We start from the raw sequence: 19,227 nt of genomic DNA on the forward strand, positions 1-19,227 counted from the left end.
AATGGGGATAATGACTGGAAAACAAACGTAAATAGCGCACACATTTTATTTATTTCACGCGCACATTTCACTTTATGTAAATGGCCAATCATATTCGAGCGCCATATTTACCATGGCAACGGGCGAAACGCTCAGATATTTCGTTATCATTTTTATTGATCTTTAAATGTCTCTGGAAACGTAAACATCCATTTCCAAACAAAGACAAGAAGTGTCTATGGAAAAGAAGCTCAGAGAAAGCGAAGTGTGCATAGTATGAATTACTAGCTGGCAGTCCGGCGTTGGCCGGTTGTACAGTACGCTTAAACATGGTATTTTAATTCATGCGGATTGCGTATATATTATTATAGAACCAATCCTGTATTGATTATTATATATTACGAGTAACCATTTGCCCGGTGGACTAGTTCACACACAAAAGAAATAAAATAAATAATAAATAAATAAATAAAAAAAAATAAAAAATAAATAAACAAAATATAAATAATGATGATAATGCCGTTCATTAAATTCTGACTGTTTACAATATCACGCCAGCTGATATTTGGGCTTGACGATGAATGACTTGAAAAATTCACTTCTGAATTATGTTTAGTTGTAAAATATGCTGACGAAGAAATGATTTTCTGCGATTTTAAATAATACGTCTTCTTTTATCGTAAATGTAACTCATTAATAATAATAATAATAATTATAATAATAATAATAATAATAATAATAATAATAAAACAGTCTTGAACAGGGGGGGTCATTCGATCTGCAGTCGAATGATCTACCACTAAGCTACATCTCGAGATTATAATGAATCTTTGTTTTTTTTTTTTAGAGGAGATGATTTTCTTAAATTTTATTATCTCCCTTGCCGGTGTATCGTAAAATATTCCCATGTACAATTATTCTTTTATTCATCTATAAGAGAGATATAAGATCGGATTTTTGCGATTTTCGATACTTATCAGTTGATTTTCAATCCAACACATATCTAAGAACACTGCCAGGTATATAAATTAGCTTAGTGTGAAATTTGTAAAAGATAGGTGCAGCCGGAACCTATCAGTAAGGAACTCACACACGCACACACACAAAGTGACTTTTATATAATAGTAGAGATATTCATTTTTTTCTAACCCTTTTCTCTCTTTCTCATATATATAGAATACATTATACTGCCAACATATTTCTTTCTAAGCAAAAGCTTTAATTATTCTGAGGAGAAATGACAAAATAATGATTGGTTTTGCGTAACGAAACAGATCTGTAAAAAATGTGCCGAAGTTTTTACATGGTAAAAGAATTGTTTGGTAAGAAAAATAAATATTTGGAACTGCTATTATATTATTCAACCACTGAACTTCTAAACTAAAAGGTTTGCTATACACATAAGATAAACTATAATTGAAAAAGTATATTTTACCGAAAACACACACACACACACACACACGCATATATATATATATATATATATATATATATATATATATATATATATAAATACTAATATTAAAATATGGAGAACGATTATATATATATATATATATCTATATATATATTGTATAAAACCATAAAAACATAAACATTAAAAATAAAATGACTGTATATGTCTTTTGGGTTGATGCGTATTTACACGTAAATGCGAATCTGTCTTAATCAGCTGGTTAAAATATTAACAATAGCAAGCAATCTACTAAAGATTAACGCAAGCAACAGTAAACGTAGTCACTAGTTTTGTCTTCTCTGCGCCAGCCTCTCGAACCAAAGGTTCTCAAGTCCTTCGCCACCTTTACGCAAGGCACGCCTCCATGCTGGTCTGTCTTCGGCTAGCTCCTCCCACACATTTACATCGATGCCAAGAGCGATTAGGTCCCGTTTGGCCACGTCTTTAAAGCGCAGCACCGGTCGACCGCGGCTTCTTGTTCCATTTGCCAGTTAGAGGATGGCCTTAGGGAGACGGCCATCGGGCATTCTACGCAAGTGTCCAAGTCATCTCGATCGTCGGATCTTGAGTGTCTGGAACAAGGAGCGGCTGCCGGCACGTCTTAGCACCTCTTCTATCCCACCAATTGATACCCATGATACGTCGCATGCATCAAAGATGGTAGACGTTCAGTCTTTTATCGTGACGAGCATACGTGGTCCAAGTCTCTGCTCCATACCATAGGGTACTCAGAACACAGCATTCGTAGATGCGGCATTTTGTGCGAGAAGTGAGGTATTTATTGAACCATGCTTTTTCACGTAGTCAGTTGAAAGTAGACGCTACTCTACCTATGCTCGTTTGTAGCTCCTGTTCAATGGATACTCCCTTGTTGATGTTGGATCCAAGATACGCTTAGTTCTCGACAGTCTCTAGTTCGTGGTCATTGATGGTGATTGGTGATGCGTCACCCTGGTGCATCACGACTGTCTTCTTTACACTGATTACCAGTGCGAACTCCGCACAAGCAGCGCTCAATTTGTCAAGTTGCCGCTGGAGTCCATTTGCGGAGTGCGAGACTAACCCAGCATCGCCTGCGAACAGCAGCTCAAGTATTATGACTCTTCGAATCTTGGTTTTGGCGCGTAGGCGAGCCAAGTTAAAAAGTTCTCCGTCAGAGCGAGTATGAAGGAACACACTGTCTTCGTCCTCGTGATTTCCAAAAGTGTTGTTCAGGAGAACTGAGAAGATGCCAAACAGTGTGGGAGCCAACACACTACCTTGCTTGACTCCACTGTACACGGGGAAGTTGTCAGACATGTCACTTTCGAAAAAGACGTGATGCTTGTCAAACTAAGAAGAGTTGGTGGACAGCCCAACTTTTGTAGGATGGCAAATAGACCATCTCTACTGACCATGTCAAAAGCTTTCGTGAGGTTCACAAATGCGATATGGAGAGGTCTACGTTTCTCTATGCATTTTTCCTGGATTTGACGCACTGAAAATATCATGTCCGTAGTTCAGCGCCCGCAGCAGAAGCCGCATTACGATTCTGGATAAACGCAGTTTGCAATCTGCTGGAGCCTTAGAAGGAGCACTCTGGCAAAGACTTTTCCGGTGACACTGAGTAAAGATATACTGCGGTAGTTATTGCAATCTCCTTTGTCTCCTTTCTTGAATAAAGTGACAATTTTAGCATCTTTCATAGCTGTTGCAAATTTCCTGTTGCGCCAACTGGTGCAGAGGAGCTCGTACAAGTGCGGGAGCAGGAACTTGTCGCACTTGAGCAGGTCTGCTGGAATCTCGTCGGTACCTGGGGCCTTCCCTACATTCGTATGTTGAAGAGCTTCTTCGAGTTCTGACATAGTTGGAATGTTGTCCAGTTCGACTAGAGTGTCGAATTCCGGAATGGAATTTAAAGCTGTGACTGCGATTTTGCGCGGTTTACCATATAGTACAGAGTAGAGCTCCACCAGCGTTCAAGCTGCTTCGTAGAATCAGTGATGAGCTCCCCTGTAGTAGAATTTAAAAGGCAAACTTTCTTTGCGCTCGGTCCAGTTGCCTTGCGGAGTCCACGGTACATCTCATGTAGTTTACGCAGTCAGCAGCAGTCTGGATTTCGTCGCACAGTGAGTGGTCGGTATCACCATCGGCGGAGTGGTAGGTTCTTGATCGTTTGACAGAACCGATGTCTCTTTTTCTACACAATGCAAGATCCAATTGGTACCAATGTTTGAAACGAGGGTGTCTCCAAGAGACACGATGACACATTTTCTATTAGAACCAGGTGTTTGCAATACAGAGTCCCTGTTGACTACAGAACTCCAGAGTTCTTTGACCATTTTCATTTATTTTACCAGTACCGAACTGACCAATGATGTCAGGCCAGGCAGCATGGTTTCCACCGACTCTGGCGTTGAAGTCTCCGAGTACTAGGAGATGATCGCTGGCTGGGATCCTGTTCCCAGTATTTCGTTGAGACAGTCGTAGAATTCATCTTTCACATGATCTTCGCTAGGCAGTGTTGGCGCATAGACGCTGATGAGGTGTACTGGTATATCGGCGCAGTTGATCTTCAGTGTCATAATTCTCTGTGAAATGCTGACCGGAGTGTCGACTACATGTTCTCTGAGTAATTTGTTTGTCACTGCGACACCTACTCCATGGATGCGATGTTCTTCTTCTGCTTTGCCAGTCCAGAAGAAAGTGTAGTTTTGTTCCGAGATGGAGCCAGTTCCAGCCAATATGGTTTCCTGTAGAGTGACAATGTCGACAGACAGCTTGGCAAGTTCACGATCAAGTAATGCGGTCTTACGAGGCAGACCTTGTGCACAAAGGTTGTGATCCGGGTCATACGTGAAACCCGGGCACAGTGTACGAATGTTCCAACTTCCGAGTCGGAGAGTAGTCTTTGAATTGTGATTTGTAGCAGGTGAATAATTTACGTCCATGATTGCCTGACCACCCAATCGAAGCATCTAACGTGACGGGGTAGCACCTTACTGACCAGGGGCTGCCTGGTTTGAGGCGGGCGGTAGCCACTCACTGGGGCTAAATAGCTCCTCCCACCATTGCGGAGGATCCGAAGCGCCAGGTCGCGACGCCAATTTGACCAGACTTTTAACTCGTAACTATCCTCCACTGTTGCGAGAGCATACGAGAAGAAACTCGTGCGTTGCCCAAGCGGCACGAATGGAACTTGACCAGAGCCGGTAGAACCCAAGGAAAGACAAGGTCGATACGTTGGTACCGACTGTGGCTGCAGGAGATGGCCGTTGGCTCATAAGAAGCTCATCCGCACTTTCTTGTTTTTGGTCCTGCTGGGTGTCCCCACACCCTCCTCACCCAGGTTATTCCGGGCGAGGAGCCGGTTTAGTCGCCGACGACCCGACCATGAGACAGCTAGCACTGGGTTACATGGTACCATTGGAAGTCTAAGACTCAACTGTGGCAATCTAAGACTCAGCTGACATACTGGTTAAAATATTAGAGTTTAGAGAATTTATTACTAGGTAATAATTTTTTATCAAGGTTTTCCTCTAAGTATAAGACATCTTACGGATTCTTCCCCTCCATCCACCAAAAATGTTTGACAAAAAAGAACGGTATAATCGCTTTTGAAACCAGTTGTGATTAAGGACCAACTTCTTTTTAGAGCTATCGAACTCGCTGTGTTAAAAAGTTAGAATATTTTGTAAGGTTTCGATAAGCGTCAAGTGTTTTAAGGAATCTACAAAAACAAGGTTAATAAAGAAGCGAAATGCATTTTTTATTCAAAGAGACTTTCTTCGTTTTATAAAAATCACACAAATTATACATGAGAAAAATTAATTTCGTATGAATCAGATGACTTTATAGTTGGCATTGGTTTTGCCGATATATTTCTACTTAATATTCTTTCTAGAATAGCATCGGATGGTTAAACGAGAAAGCATGTAGTAGTCATCAACATCATAAGGTATTATGGTTCTGTGTGATGAATTACATTCGACCTTTACACGCCAGTCCATTATCCTGAACCACTTGGCCACCGTCAAGAATGTATTAAACAGTTATATAATGATTTTTATTGATAGTTTTCAGATTTAAAATAATTCGTTTCTTTTTCCTAATTCAAAATCGCTTCAATTCGTTAAATATGTTTTCTGTCTATTAGAAACGTTGTTTGTTTAGTAACAGCAGCGCACTAACTGTTGTTTTATTACTTGACCTTAGATTACAACTCTTTTTTAAGTTATTGTTTTTATAACACAATCGCAGATCTGAATCGAAGTTCGAAACGTAATTTCGTTATTGTAACCAATCACTATTATTATTGGCTCACATGGAGCTTTCACACAAGGCAACAAACGATCGGTTTGGAGACCTGTGGTGTTCTCTGGAAGCTGAATGACAACAAGTCTCCCGAGGCGTCCAGCTCTCTCCATCTCCTTCGATAGCATTTGCAGATAAATCTGCGTCATCGCAACAGCCTCATACCATTGATTTCCCGCTGGTAGTGGACATTGGTTTATACTGGAATTTGAGTGGCACTAAGCCTCCCCACGATCCCAGTTCTCTTCGCGCTTGTCCAGCGGAGGTCTGCCCAGCGCTCTCTCCTAGGGCTTTCCATCCTCCTTGACCCTTCTCGGCTCTTTGGTATCACTTATTATTATTATTATTATTATTATTATTATTATTATTAGTAGTAGTAGTAGTAATCGTAGTTCTTGTTGTTGTTGTTATGTTCATCCGTTGTAATGACGAAGGCTATCAGATCATATTAGGAATGATAGATGGCATACGTTGGGAGTTTGTTTAAAGTGAAACTTGTTTACACAGAGCCAACCTCACTCTCTCGTAGAAACTAGTCTGATCCAGCAACAGGACAGGATATAGGAGCTACCAGAAGTATCGACGTCCTCCTACATAGAGCGCTTTATACTCCCAAATGGTCGTCATATGATACTGACGAGGATCGAGGTTGCCTAATCTCAGCGATCTAACGAGAACCGCTGTGTCAACGTGATAGATAGAGAGTAAGGAAAATTGTTGACATTAGTTGTTGCTAGTAGTTTTTCTTGTGAATGTTTTACTTAGGCGGCATAAATTGAAGCTCAGCCGAGCACCAGTCACGAAAATAAGTATGTACCAGAGCAAATCTAACAGCGTTTTTCTTTCAGAGAGTGGGAGGTTGTAGGAAGGAGAAGAAAACATCGCCAACTAGATTAGAAAATCAGATTCGTATCATGTCGGCGTACAACGTAGAAGATAGAGCGAGGATCAACCATTATGAAAACCAAAACGCCCCGCTGGATGTCTAGAATTACATTACTCAACCACATGTACAATGAGTGTATCTAAGTGCGACACAGTATCACATCGGTTGAAGGCAAGATTAAGGAATGGGGCTCAAATTATGTGAAAATGTACTGAGAGCCAATAACATCATCGCTGGAAAGCGACTGAGTGGAAGGCCGACGATAATATAGATGGACAACATGAATAAGGGTTTCTTTTAAACCGACCTCCACATGGACTAAGAGTCAGGGAGAAACAAGAATTCACTATTGCGAACCCCGATGTAGTTCGGGATTAACGCATAAGTGAAAGGAGATTAATTTGTTATGCTAGATTCGACGTCAAAACATCTACTTTTGTATGGCTTTTGCATCTTCTTCAGTCATATTTTTTATTTAGTAGAAATTAATTATCATACAAAACCGGCTTCAAAACACTTTTCTCTTTCCTGTAGCCCCTTCCCCACTGAAGATACGTTGCGAGGCTGGCTCTGCTCTATCGGTGTTTTCATGGCAAGTGCTTGTCTGGGCCCCACAGTATATCTCCCCCCTTGCCGAACTTCCATAAAACACCTGACTAGCCAAAACTACTATCGATAACCCCCACCCTCTATATGTGGGTAAATCTAAATGCAGATTTCTCTAAAAAGAAATCGATATATTAATCGATAATATTTGACTAGAGTCGGAGTTGTTATGCGTTGGCGACGTGTTTGTCATACATTATGCGTCGGCATCATTTGTGTGCGATGTTTACAAGATGTTTGGTTAATTGACAAACTTGGTAAAAGTTGAACACAGCATTTCCCTCACGTACCAACTAGACTTTGGAAAACCAGATTTAGTCTTGATAAGGGCGCAGTTTGTAAATTCGAAATTCTGCAAAATGTGTTCCTGTGTTTAATTATACGTTGAGGTGTTGTTTATATTCGTATATCCGGTATTTTGTATTTCTCCCCGTCTTGCCGATCTAAAATATTTGACACGAAGCAAGTGATTTTGTAAATGCTATGGAAGAAGTGTCCTTCGAGGTAGTGAAGAATAGACTTTGGTATTGGATAAATCCTGAATTTTTTTCGAAGTAAAGTGTGTCTTATATTCTTTGTTTTCTTCTTTCCTGGGAACAAAATTATGATTAATGTCTGTTTTTTTTTTCTGTCACTTAATCATCTAATAAAGTAAAATATTATTTTGGATGAGTCATTTAACGAAAGGTTTTAATCTACAAATCGTCATCATACTTCATTTTGGCCGATGTGTTTTTCGATCTTCTTCAGTCATATTTTTCATTTAGTGGAAATTAATTATTATAACGTTGGTGATGATAATGGTCTACTGAAAAACAAACAACTGTCGGGCAGCTATCATACAAAACCGGCTTCAAAACACTTTTCTCTTCCCTGTAGCCTCTTCCCCACTGAAGATACCTTTCGAGCCTGTCTCTGCTCTATCAGTGTTTTTATGGCAAGTGCTTGTCTGAGCCCCACTGTATGTCTCTCCCTGTCTAACTTTCATAACACACCTGACTAGCTACAACTACTATCCATAACCCCCACCCTCTATATGTGGGTAAATCTAAATGCAGAATCCACGAACACAGATTTTTCCTCGAACTGCGTGAAATTATTCGTTCGTCAAATGTAAATTACTCGTTCACTAAATGTAAATTATTCGTTCATGGAAAGTAAATAAAATAATCTATAGAACGCTGCGCAGGTGCCAGTCTGTTCGTGTTAAATTGCCAAACCAAGCTGAACTAAAATTAACTGATAGTTGCCAAATTTGCAATTAAAGAAAACATAGTTTTCTTTTAAGTCTCTCTCTCTCTCAAACACACACACACACACACACACACACACACACACACACACACACACACATATATATATATATATATTAGTAAATAGCAGTTTACTTGAAGCATTGCTGGTAAAGGAATATGTGGAAGTTTGAAAAGCCGACAGCAATGTCAAAAGACCGGAGCAGCAAAGTAAAGGAAGGAAGAACAAACAAATAGACCGGTATGTTCGAGAGAAGTGTCTAATTATTCATTCACTTATTCATTAATCACTCCACTACTCACTATATAATCATCAGCAAACCAAGTTGCTGGCAAGTCTGGAGTACATAAAGTCCGTTAGTGGGCTGGAAGTTTGATATATATATATATATATATATATATATATATATATAGACTAAATCAAGTATTAAAATAATTTTGTTCATGAGTTTTAAGGGAAGTGGTCTTTGATCAATACTGCTGGGGAGCCATGATTTTATATACTGCTTTGTTTTTAAATCCCCGAAACAGTGTTTCATGATAAACAGCTGATGATCCCTTTAAGAACATTGGTACTATTGTTTGTTCATGTAAGTAAACTACTCAGCGACACGGGAGATTATTTTACTTACTGACAAAATACTGTTCCAACGAAGGACATTTTTTTCAATAGTTTCAATAATTAAGAATATATATATATATATATATATATATATATATATATATATATATATATATATATATATATATATATATACGTATGTGTGCATGGAGTTTAGATTAGGAATGCCGACCAAATATGTTCTGATCTATAAATGTCTGGTCTTTGAAAGCGTCTGTTTGTCTAATTGGTTTTCGAATGCTTATTTTTTGTTTTTTCTACAATATTTATTTATGTTGAAGAAGAAGGTGGAGAGAAAAGTGTTCCTCCGCCCTTAATACTTCTTTTTATTTTCTCTCATCCTCCAACTGTTTATGCACATCCCTCCCTGTTTTCCATCCCCTTGGAATAAGCGACATATTATGTTCAATTAGATGCGCTACCAACTTATTTATACATTGGACTAATGTAACAAATACACTATCAACACTGTTTTCTTACCGCCTGATTTCAACATTTGATTACAATATGGAGATTACTGAAGCTGAGACATTAAGAACGTTGACCAGAGTATAAAATGTTCAATTGACATAATGAAATAAAAATAAATATTGAAAAGTATACTTTGAATACATTTCTCGCTTAACATTATATGCTTTTAACATTTCATCATATTTTAAATAAGCAAAAGAACACGTGGTGTATTAATCCTGCATAGAAATTGAACTCATCATAGTCGGATAATTAGACTTTTGCGTTATCTGCTGCTCTGAAGGTTTTGTTTTTATTCATTTTATGTACAAGTACAAGAGAAAAGCAACATTAAGCATGGCTAGTACCAGATGGGTGACCATTTGAGAATTCTAGGCGCTGTATGTGCTTTCTGCTTATCTCGGCATTGTTTCTTGTCGTCCTGAACCTACACTTGCCACTGGTATTTACCAATGTCGACTCAGGAGAGTCTTGGTTGGTTGAAGATTGCGCAACTCTTGCCACAAAAAATTCACGCGCAGGCACCCTTACCGTGGGTATCCATAGTCTGTCAAGACTTAAGGAAGCCTTCTAAACAAGAGAAAATAAGACTTTTATTGGAAGATAAGGGCATGAAGTTGAATTTGAGCGATAGTTTTAAGTGAAAAGGAACAAAAAGTGTGTATTAATTTGAATATTGATTTGTAAAACTTGTGGCGACAATGCATAGATAGAGGCAATACAACATCATCAAAAGAATGTCTCAGTTGTTAAGGACACGGACTGGCAACCTGTTTGTGGTATGTTCGAATTCAATTCGTTTCACGGAAACACTTTTACTTAAGGACGTTAGCAACATTACGTTATCCCTCTTATAAGTACTTGATATCCCTCTAGAAATAATTCTTAATCTTCTCTTTCTTCTATTCTTCTATCTATTCTATCTATCTTCTATCTATATAAATAAAATAAACTCATTTTTTCCCGTGGGATTTTGACCTTAATAGGATTAAAAATCAAGATATTTCATGCAAATACATTATGCACAAACGGCAGAACAATATCTGAGGTTTGTTATAGGCTTATTAGTTCTCAAATTCCTCGATAATCTTAGATTTCTATACTTTTTCTGCTGAGAAGTCACGGCCAAAATCGGTTAAGATCAATGGAAGTGGTAAAATATTTTCTCTCTTCAAAATTCCTCCTCCCCCTGCCACCACTTAACACCGTTTGGAGATCGTTCACAAGGAACAGTTGAGAAGAGAACACCGGTTTGGCTTCGTAGTTCTATCATGTCAAGTTATTTAAAATCACTAAACTAAGCTGCAGAGCTCTGTGGCGTAGTGGTTAGGGTGCTGGACAATTCACATTATATTTTCACGTTCGCGCCGACCTACCATAGTGTTTTTTTTTTTTTTTTCCTAAACAACTGGAATGGACTTTTCTTGGTGGCCGAACTGTTAACGTTGCAGATGTTTTTTTTTTTTTTTTTTTTTCACACTTTATTTTCCTACTTTTACTCATGACTCCGGGTTTGATCCTTCCTACTTACCTACCATAACATTTTTTTAAACTCCTCCTCCTCCTCCTCCTCCCCCCGTCCCGGAAACAAACACTCGGGCAACGTCGGGTACCCCCGCTAGTAGAAAGATATCGAGGAAATGAATGCCAACAAAATCACCATGAATGATGCTCAACAACGAACAACACAATCACCTAAAAAGTTGTGAATTATATTAAAACTTAAAAAAAAATTAAGAGCACGATATAGTTTTTGAAGCATTGTGCAAAATATAGTTCATTTCAGGGCTATAATAATACGAAAATATACTGAATTGTAAAAAAAAAAAAAAAAAAAATTGCGATTATTTTAAAATTTGAATTGTGTATGTCTTAATTTTCCTCCTCGATCATCATATCTTAGTTTATGCCTGATCATCACTATATTTCGGGAATATATCTGTTCGTCAAGGATTTATGTTTCCTCCCATGACTTTGTCATCGTTTATGCCAGTATTGGCTATTATTAGTTCTGTGGGGATCAGCAGGCGTTAAATCTTCTCAGATAGCTAACGTCTAAATCTCATTTATAAAATTTACTATGACAGTCTGTCTGTCTCCACTTATTAAAACTATACCCTCTTAAAGACATAAGGTCGCAGAGCGGCGCTAGGCAGGTCAAATGATTGCATATTTGTGGACTGTTTTTACGGGAATTTACCGGGTTAAAATAGTGGCTAAGGGGGTGTAAATAGTTGCTATAGGGGTAAAAATTGAAAGAAATTACAACTTAAACTGCCCTTCTAGGTATACGCAAATATACATCCATTTGTACATTAATGTTATTTTATTTGGAGTTATTTTTTTATCCGACTGACAATGCACACATGGTAACGTCTCAAGCTGGAACGCTACAAAATTTGCTTTCGGTTTCGATTCTAGCTGACGACACTAAGTCATGTATTTTTTTTCTTTTGAAATCACGACTACATATTGGGTACAATAAAATATAGAATAGATGATAGCGAATTGACTTTATGATAATGTATAATAAACCTGGATAAATTAAAATATCATAGTCTTTTGAGTTTAGATAGTTGAGTTGAAAAATATAGAGTCGATTGTCTCGAACGAGTTTGCTGCCATCATTTGATAGAATTAATACCTTTAGTTAATACGCATTAAATAAATTATTTAAAAAGGGCATTAAATCTTAAATAAAAGATTTTAATATGAAATAGACATTTAGTTAATGTTAACCCTTGTTGTAAATATGTAACACTTTTTTACATTTTTAAAGTGAAGATTATCTACATATATGTGCGTATATGGTTAAGTGTTAGTTTTACTCATTTAGAACTGCTTTAAAGCTTTACCGCTCACTTATTTTGTGACAAAATTTCAAACAATTTTTACAGTTTTGTATAGTTCTCGGCTATGCTTTGAAAATATATGTGTGTGACAGCGTGAGTGCAGAAATAATCTACAAATTTGTAAAATGAATGTATAGTTGCCATGTTTGTTTGTTTTACGAAAGAGAGATAAACAATAAAGAAATACACAAAAATTATAAGGAATGATTAATTCAACATTAATAAATTATAATAAATTTTAAATTCGGAAATTATCGTAACAACGCCTACTTGCTTTTTTTTATTTGTTAATTTGATTCAAAGAAGAAACGTGTTCTTCTTTTCTGTTGTGAGACCATTAAAATACAATTAAACACAGAGAAAAATCATTAAAACGAGAGTTACTATTTTTGCTCGAATCAGGTAACGTCTTAAAAATGTATGTAACTATTTGAAACAAAGACGTTAATTGGTAAAAAAAAAAAAAAAGGAAAAGAACAAATAGAAACGGGGATTTAATCAAGTAAAAAAAAAAAAAACCGGGATCTTTAACCGGGATCGGAGTGGCGAGGTACATTGCAGTGTTTAAGCGCAAATTTTGCTAGATGTTTGATTAGTCCTATGTGGACTTTTTCTATGTGGAATTTTCCATAGAAGACTATATGTTCAGTCGTACTGCAATGAACATTGCTTTTTGTTTATGACCTTGTAATTCTCTATTAAGCTCAGTCTATCTCCTTTTGGTGTACTCTATGAAAATAAACCTTTACTCCTATGATAATATAGATATGGCGTGGCAAATTTGTTAAATGTACTCATTTAAAAGACTACAACACTGGCGACGAGGATCCGAAGGTTACAACATTATAAACATGAAATATTTTTGTGCAGTAATTTCAAATAATGTCTAAGCTACAGTGTTTCACTTGGTCTTGAATGAATATCCCAGCCTCACTGGAAAAGAATAGACACGTGCTATTTATCTCTCCCTCTCACCGCAAAAGGATGTGACACAAGGTCAGAAAGTAGAATGAATAAGCCAGCGCCTATAAAGAAAAGAACTCTGGCCCTCCAAAAACAGTTCGTAGTAGCCATATCGGCATTCTCTGCTGAGGGAGTTTCAGACAACAAGCGATAATCTTGTTCCATCTGAAAGCCTGAAGGCAAAGACTAGGAAGGTGGACCTTCCAGAACATTTGCATCAATCCGACAGCTAAAGGGCTACTTAAATGACCCATTTTCTGTTGAATTGATTGCCTTCGGACGAAAAATATCGAAAAATTGGCTAAAAACATTAATTCCTTCACCTTCAACTGGGCACTTTTCTACAAGGAGGGGTCGCTTTTTTTTACCGATATTTTCGAAAGTCATCACCTGTTTTCGATTGTCTAGCCTTAATTTAAACATTCGTCACTTTCGGTTTGGGGATGGGCGCAACACATTTTTCCCGTTCTTTTCCTCCTTCCAGCATATCTGTCTATTACTACTTTTTTGTTGTTGCTCATCCCCCCCAATACCCGGGCATTCATTAATTATTTCCCGATTGAATCATTTCCGTAAAACGTTTACACGTTGAATAGATTTTTAATTAAACTAAAGCGAAATATCTGAGGGGGAAAAAAAAGAAAAAGAAAAACAAAACAATACAACAAACCAAAACAAACAAACAAACAAACAAACAAACAAACACACAACGCTATAAAAACATTTCTCGGGGGAACATGCATTTTTTACAATTTCCTTTTTATTTTCAGTGCTTATGTATTTTTGGTATCGCGCTATTTTAAAATAGTTTTTTTGGGTTCAATTCAAGTTTCACGATATCATTTTTTTTTAATTAAATCGTTAGTTGGAAGCAGAGAAATAGTTACAAAACACCTTCCCCTCCCATGTTAAGAATGACTTTCGAAATAATGTTATTATTTTAGCGCAGTACAAAAAGTACCTTATTTTCTATTTGTGGTATCATATTGGATGCAAGATATTGTCCCGTAATTTTAGACACTCAAAACGGAGATATCTTTTTAAAATTCTAACCACCCCTTTGTGAAATTATTTATATTTCTCTTGCACTTGATTTACCGCGATATTAACCAGGTAATTTTTTTACATTTGTGTTCATGAGTCTAGTTTGTCCTTTTAATGAGTAAAAGAGGGAAATCTTCCTAAAATTCCAGTTTCTTTTCATGTTGTATATAAGATCTTAGTACTTTATGTGCATGTCAGAATCGCGTGCTGAAGCTAGAAAACGATATCTAACGTTACCACTTATTTTTGTAACGTAACTATTTTCATGTGATATCATGTGTCGGAAATGTAACTCTGGGAATTCCAAGAAGAGAGTTAACAATATAGAACAACAAGTGTATTAATGCTCTAAATAATGACATCTAAATGCTCTAAATAATTTCTTTATCAATTGTTAGTTAAGAAGAGAAAGCAGAGAATTACAATGAATATAAATTTTCACATTCTAATGTCATTATAAGTTTTCCATTTCACCGAAGAGAAGAAAACGACGTACATGATTATTATTTTATCTTGACGGCCATTTTTGTTTTCGCCCATCGTCCAATGACTGGAAAAAAAAGTCCATCATCATCCTAAGAACAATTCAGTTGCAATATATTTTTTTTTTACAAAGTTGAGTTTCCGGAAGAATCTGTCGGTATTGTCAGAAAATAATCCTCGCTTGGAGATGGTAATCTGTTTTTTTTTTTCTATACAAAAGAAAGAAAAAAAAAACATTTCCTCCTATTCACGGATAAAAATGCCGGATAACTAGTTTCGTTCGTTATGCCAAGAGAATTCAATGGCGAATTTATCGTCGCAGATAGCATAATTGACGTCCTGTTGGGTTACGGTGACTTCTAATGTCAGTCGATCTCTGTAAATTGATGCATAAGTGGAAACAACTCGTTGAATTATCAGGAATGTTTCGGGGGAAAAGTCTCAGATGTGTGGATTTCAGTTTAATATATTTGCTATACATGCGATCTATCAATCTAATATTCCATCATGGTTTAGTTTCTAGAAGACCACATATTATTATTACTCTTTTCTGATTCCTCTCCCTCTTCCCCCTTCTCTCTTCACACACACACACACAATAATATATATATATATATATATATATATATATATATATATATCGTCAAGAATGAGAGTTCAATAGAAACGTTGTTTTAATATGAATAAAATGAAATACGCATCAAGTGCGCTTGAAACCAAATCACAACGTAATATTAGAAAAATAAAGAAATATTTTACTTCTTATAAAATTTATCAAAAATATATTTCGGAGGTAGACTTCATCGTCAGTGTGTTGTTTTGTTTATTTCTTTTTCTTTTTCATTTGTTTATTTTCCTAATAATACGTTGTGATTTGGTTTCAAGCGCACATGATGCGTATTTCATTTTATATATAATTATCAAATGATCTTGTAACGAGTGTTGTAATCCAACATCCGGTTTACGAGCTGCGGTTGAGTATGCGTACATAAACAAATAATCAACGCGACAATAAAGGTATTGTTTTACTGTGTACGTTTTCAGCGTTCCAATTATTTTTTGCGTTTAAATTATCCAAGTAAACAATTATTTATACTTTCTGCATTTTTTACATCGTTCATTTCCGTATTACGTTTAAGTTATTTCAACGCAATTTTCTTACAAATAAATCTACTTTAACCCGTTGACAACCATAAGAGCATTTTACTACTGCGATTTACCCACCGCCTTCATTTAAAAAAATATTCTCCATTTTTTTAATACACCTTCCTTAAAAAACATTCATAGATTTTTTCTATACAACCAACAAATAAATAACCCCGAAAATATGTTTTTTTTAATTTGCGTTACAAATAAATAATCAACGCGACAATAAAACATATTGTTTTTTCGAGTTTAAATTAAAAGGTGTATCAAAATTTGAATTTAACTTTAAGTATTATGGTATTAGTTCAGTGCACATTTACCTATACGTATGGTCAACTACTTATAATTCAATGGCTCTAAGATAAAAAAAAACAATTATAAACAGGAGGACCCATAGAAAGCTATCTATATTCTTTTTTCATTTTAATATACATTAATAGAAATGTTTTGTTATGTCACAAAAATATATTCTAACGTCACAAGTGCCACGCTCATACATTAATTCCATAGCTAACATAACATACTGACCCAACGGGTCACGGGTAGTCTAGTATATATATATATATATATATATAAATATATATATATATTTGGAAAAGAGTTAAAAACATATTTAATCTGAAAAGAAAACACTTAATAAGTGGATAGTCCTTAGTCCTATTTTATATATATATATATATATATATATATATATATATATATATATATATATATAACTACTTCATTTATTCGCATAAATTTAATATACGAAAGTATAGATTTATGCGTAAACTTTAAGTATTTACTTCAAAAGTGCTCAATACGTAGGTAGAGCTAGTTAGTAATTTATAAAATATATGGCGATTAAGCTACACTGAATATATTAAGCCTGACGAATCCTATAGTTGGATGAAACGCAGAATATTCAGTGTAGCTTAATCGCCATATATATTTTATAAATTACTATATATATATATATATATATATACATATATATGTATGTATATATATATATATATATATATATATATATATATATATAGTAAATTATAAAATATATATGGCAATTAAGCTACACAGAATATTCCGCGTTTCATCCACGCTCGGATTCATAAGGTTTATGCGATGATTTTGTGGTTGTCTCGCCTTTTTATATACGCACCTTCTATTGAGTTTTTAGTTAGCCAATCAACTTTCTAGTTTCCACCGCACCCGCATAATCAGCCAATGAGCAGGCACTTCCAGGACAAAGGCACATTTGACCTCCGGTTCACCTGTTCCTTTGTGTGTGCTGTTTTGGCGGGGAGCAGAGGTATCTAGTATCCTGACCTATTTTAAATCTAGGTTAAGCGTTTTTTTATGCTAGTTAATATATATATATATATATATATATATATATATATATGTGTGTATATATATGCATATATATACATATATATATTTATATATATGATAATTTATGTACATATATGATGTTTATTTTATTTGTTTATTTTCTATTGTTATTGTTAGTTTTAATATTATTTTGTATCGCTATCCTAGAGTAAAGTTTATCCTGTGAACACAGTTGTTCGCTATTTCTCTCCTACAGTTTAACAGATACTGGGGTTCTTTAAAATATAGGATAGGAAGTTTTTCATGAAGGCATAATCTACATGGATCGTATAGGTCTCTACATGTGTTTTCTTGTCTTACTATGTTCAATTCGACTACCGGCGAACGCCCCCTTTCTTTTAGTTCCCAGTATTTGTTTGCTAGAGTTGTTTTCATTCGGTGTTTTTTATTTTTGAGTGTACTTTTGTGGTCATAATATCGGGTTTTGAAATCTAAGGAAGTCATACCTACGTAATATTTCTTGTTATCCAAGTTTTCTTTCGCAAGGACACTTGATACCTATGCTCCAAACAAAACGCCAAAACAGCACACACAAAGGAACAGGTGAACCGGAGGTCAAATAGGCATTTGTCCTGGAAGTGCCTGCTCATTGGCTGATTAGGAAGGGTGCGGTGGAAACTAGAAAGCTGATTGGCTAACTAAAAACTCAATAGAATATGCGTATATAAAAAGCAACACAACCACAAAATACTCGCATAAGCCTGATGAATCCTCGCGTGGATGAAACGCGGAATATTCTGTGTAGCTTAATTGCCACATATATTTTATAACTTACTACCTAGCCCTACCTTCGTATTGAGCACTGTTGAAGTAAATACTAAAAGTTTAAGCACAAATTTATACTTTCGTATATTAATTTATGTGATTAAATGAAGTAATCATATACATGTCGTTGTTGATGGCACCACTCATATAAGAGTATACATTTTGCTCATTAAAATTGTGTCTGGCTCAGTAATTAAGTGTTTTAGGTGGTCTACGAGCCGCAACTTCGTGTCGCACAGATTCTAATGTCCACATTCGCTGCGGCAAACATGTGCTTGACATGTAGGTTCTGAACCTGCAGCAGGTTGTCGGTACACTATTACGTAAAGTACCGCCTTGACGCCTATTCACCAGGCGAATTTATTCGGGCGCATATCTCCCTCAGTGAATTAAACCCACTCCCAGATACTAACGTTGGACATTTCTACGATTTGGCGCAATATATATATATATATATATATATATATATATATATATATATATATATATATATATATATATGTGTGTGTGTGTGTGTGTGTGAAAATGTCTCTGTGTGTCCGTCTGTTTGTCTGTGTGTATACATTTCCCTACACTTTAACTGGTAATTTCCGGTCTTCAGACTCGAAATTTGACATAATGGGTATTGAGATTTAGGAAAATCTTTTTGATCCGTTTTCAGCCAGAAATCTGGCTGTTAAGGGATCAAAGTTCAACGATCTGATCTTTGAGAACTCTACCAAACTCCTCCGGCAATTTTGGAACTAATCCCTTGAAATTTTAGATATAGATTCTTTGGACATGGATCAAACTTTATAATTTCATTTGAGCCCAAAACAATAAATGCTAAGGGGGTCAAAATTGGGGTCAAATTTAGAAAAAAATTATCCTTGCGGTCTCTACCAAATTACTCAGTCTATTACTGGTCTAAATATTTGAAATTTTACATAAAGTGTATTCAGACATAGGGCAAGCTTTTTAGTCGGTTTTTGCCCGAAAATTTGTCTGCCAAGGGGTCAAAGTTCAAAACATTTTACATTTGTGGTCTCTAGCAA

Source organism: Euprymna scolopes, chromosome 24 (genome assembly GCF_053919585.1).
Source record: "Euprymna scolopes isolate OS-2025 chromosome 24, ASM5391958v1, whole genome shotgun sequence".
Taxonomy (NCBI): Eukaryota; Metazoa; Mollusca; class Cephalopoda; order Sepiida; family Sepiolidae; genus Euprymna; species Euprymna scolopes.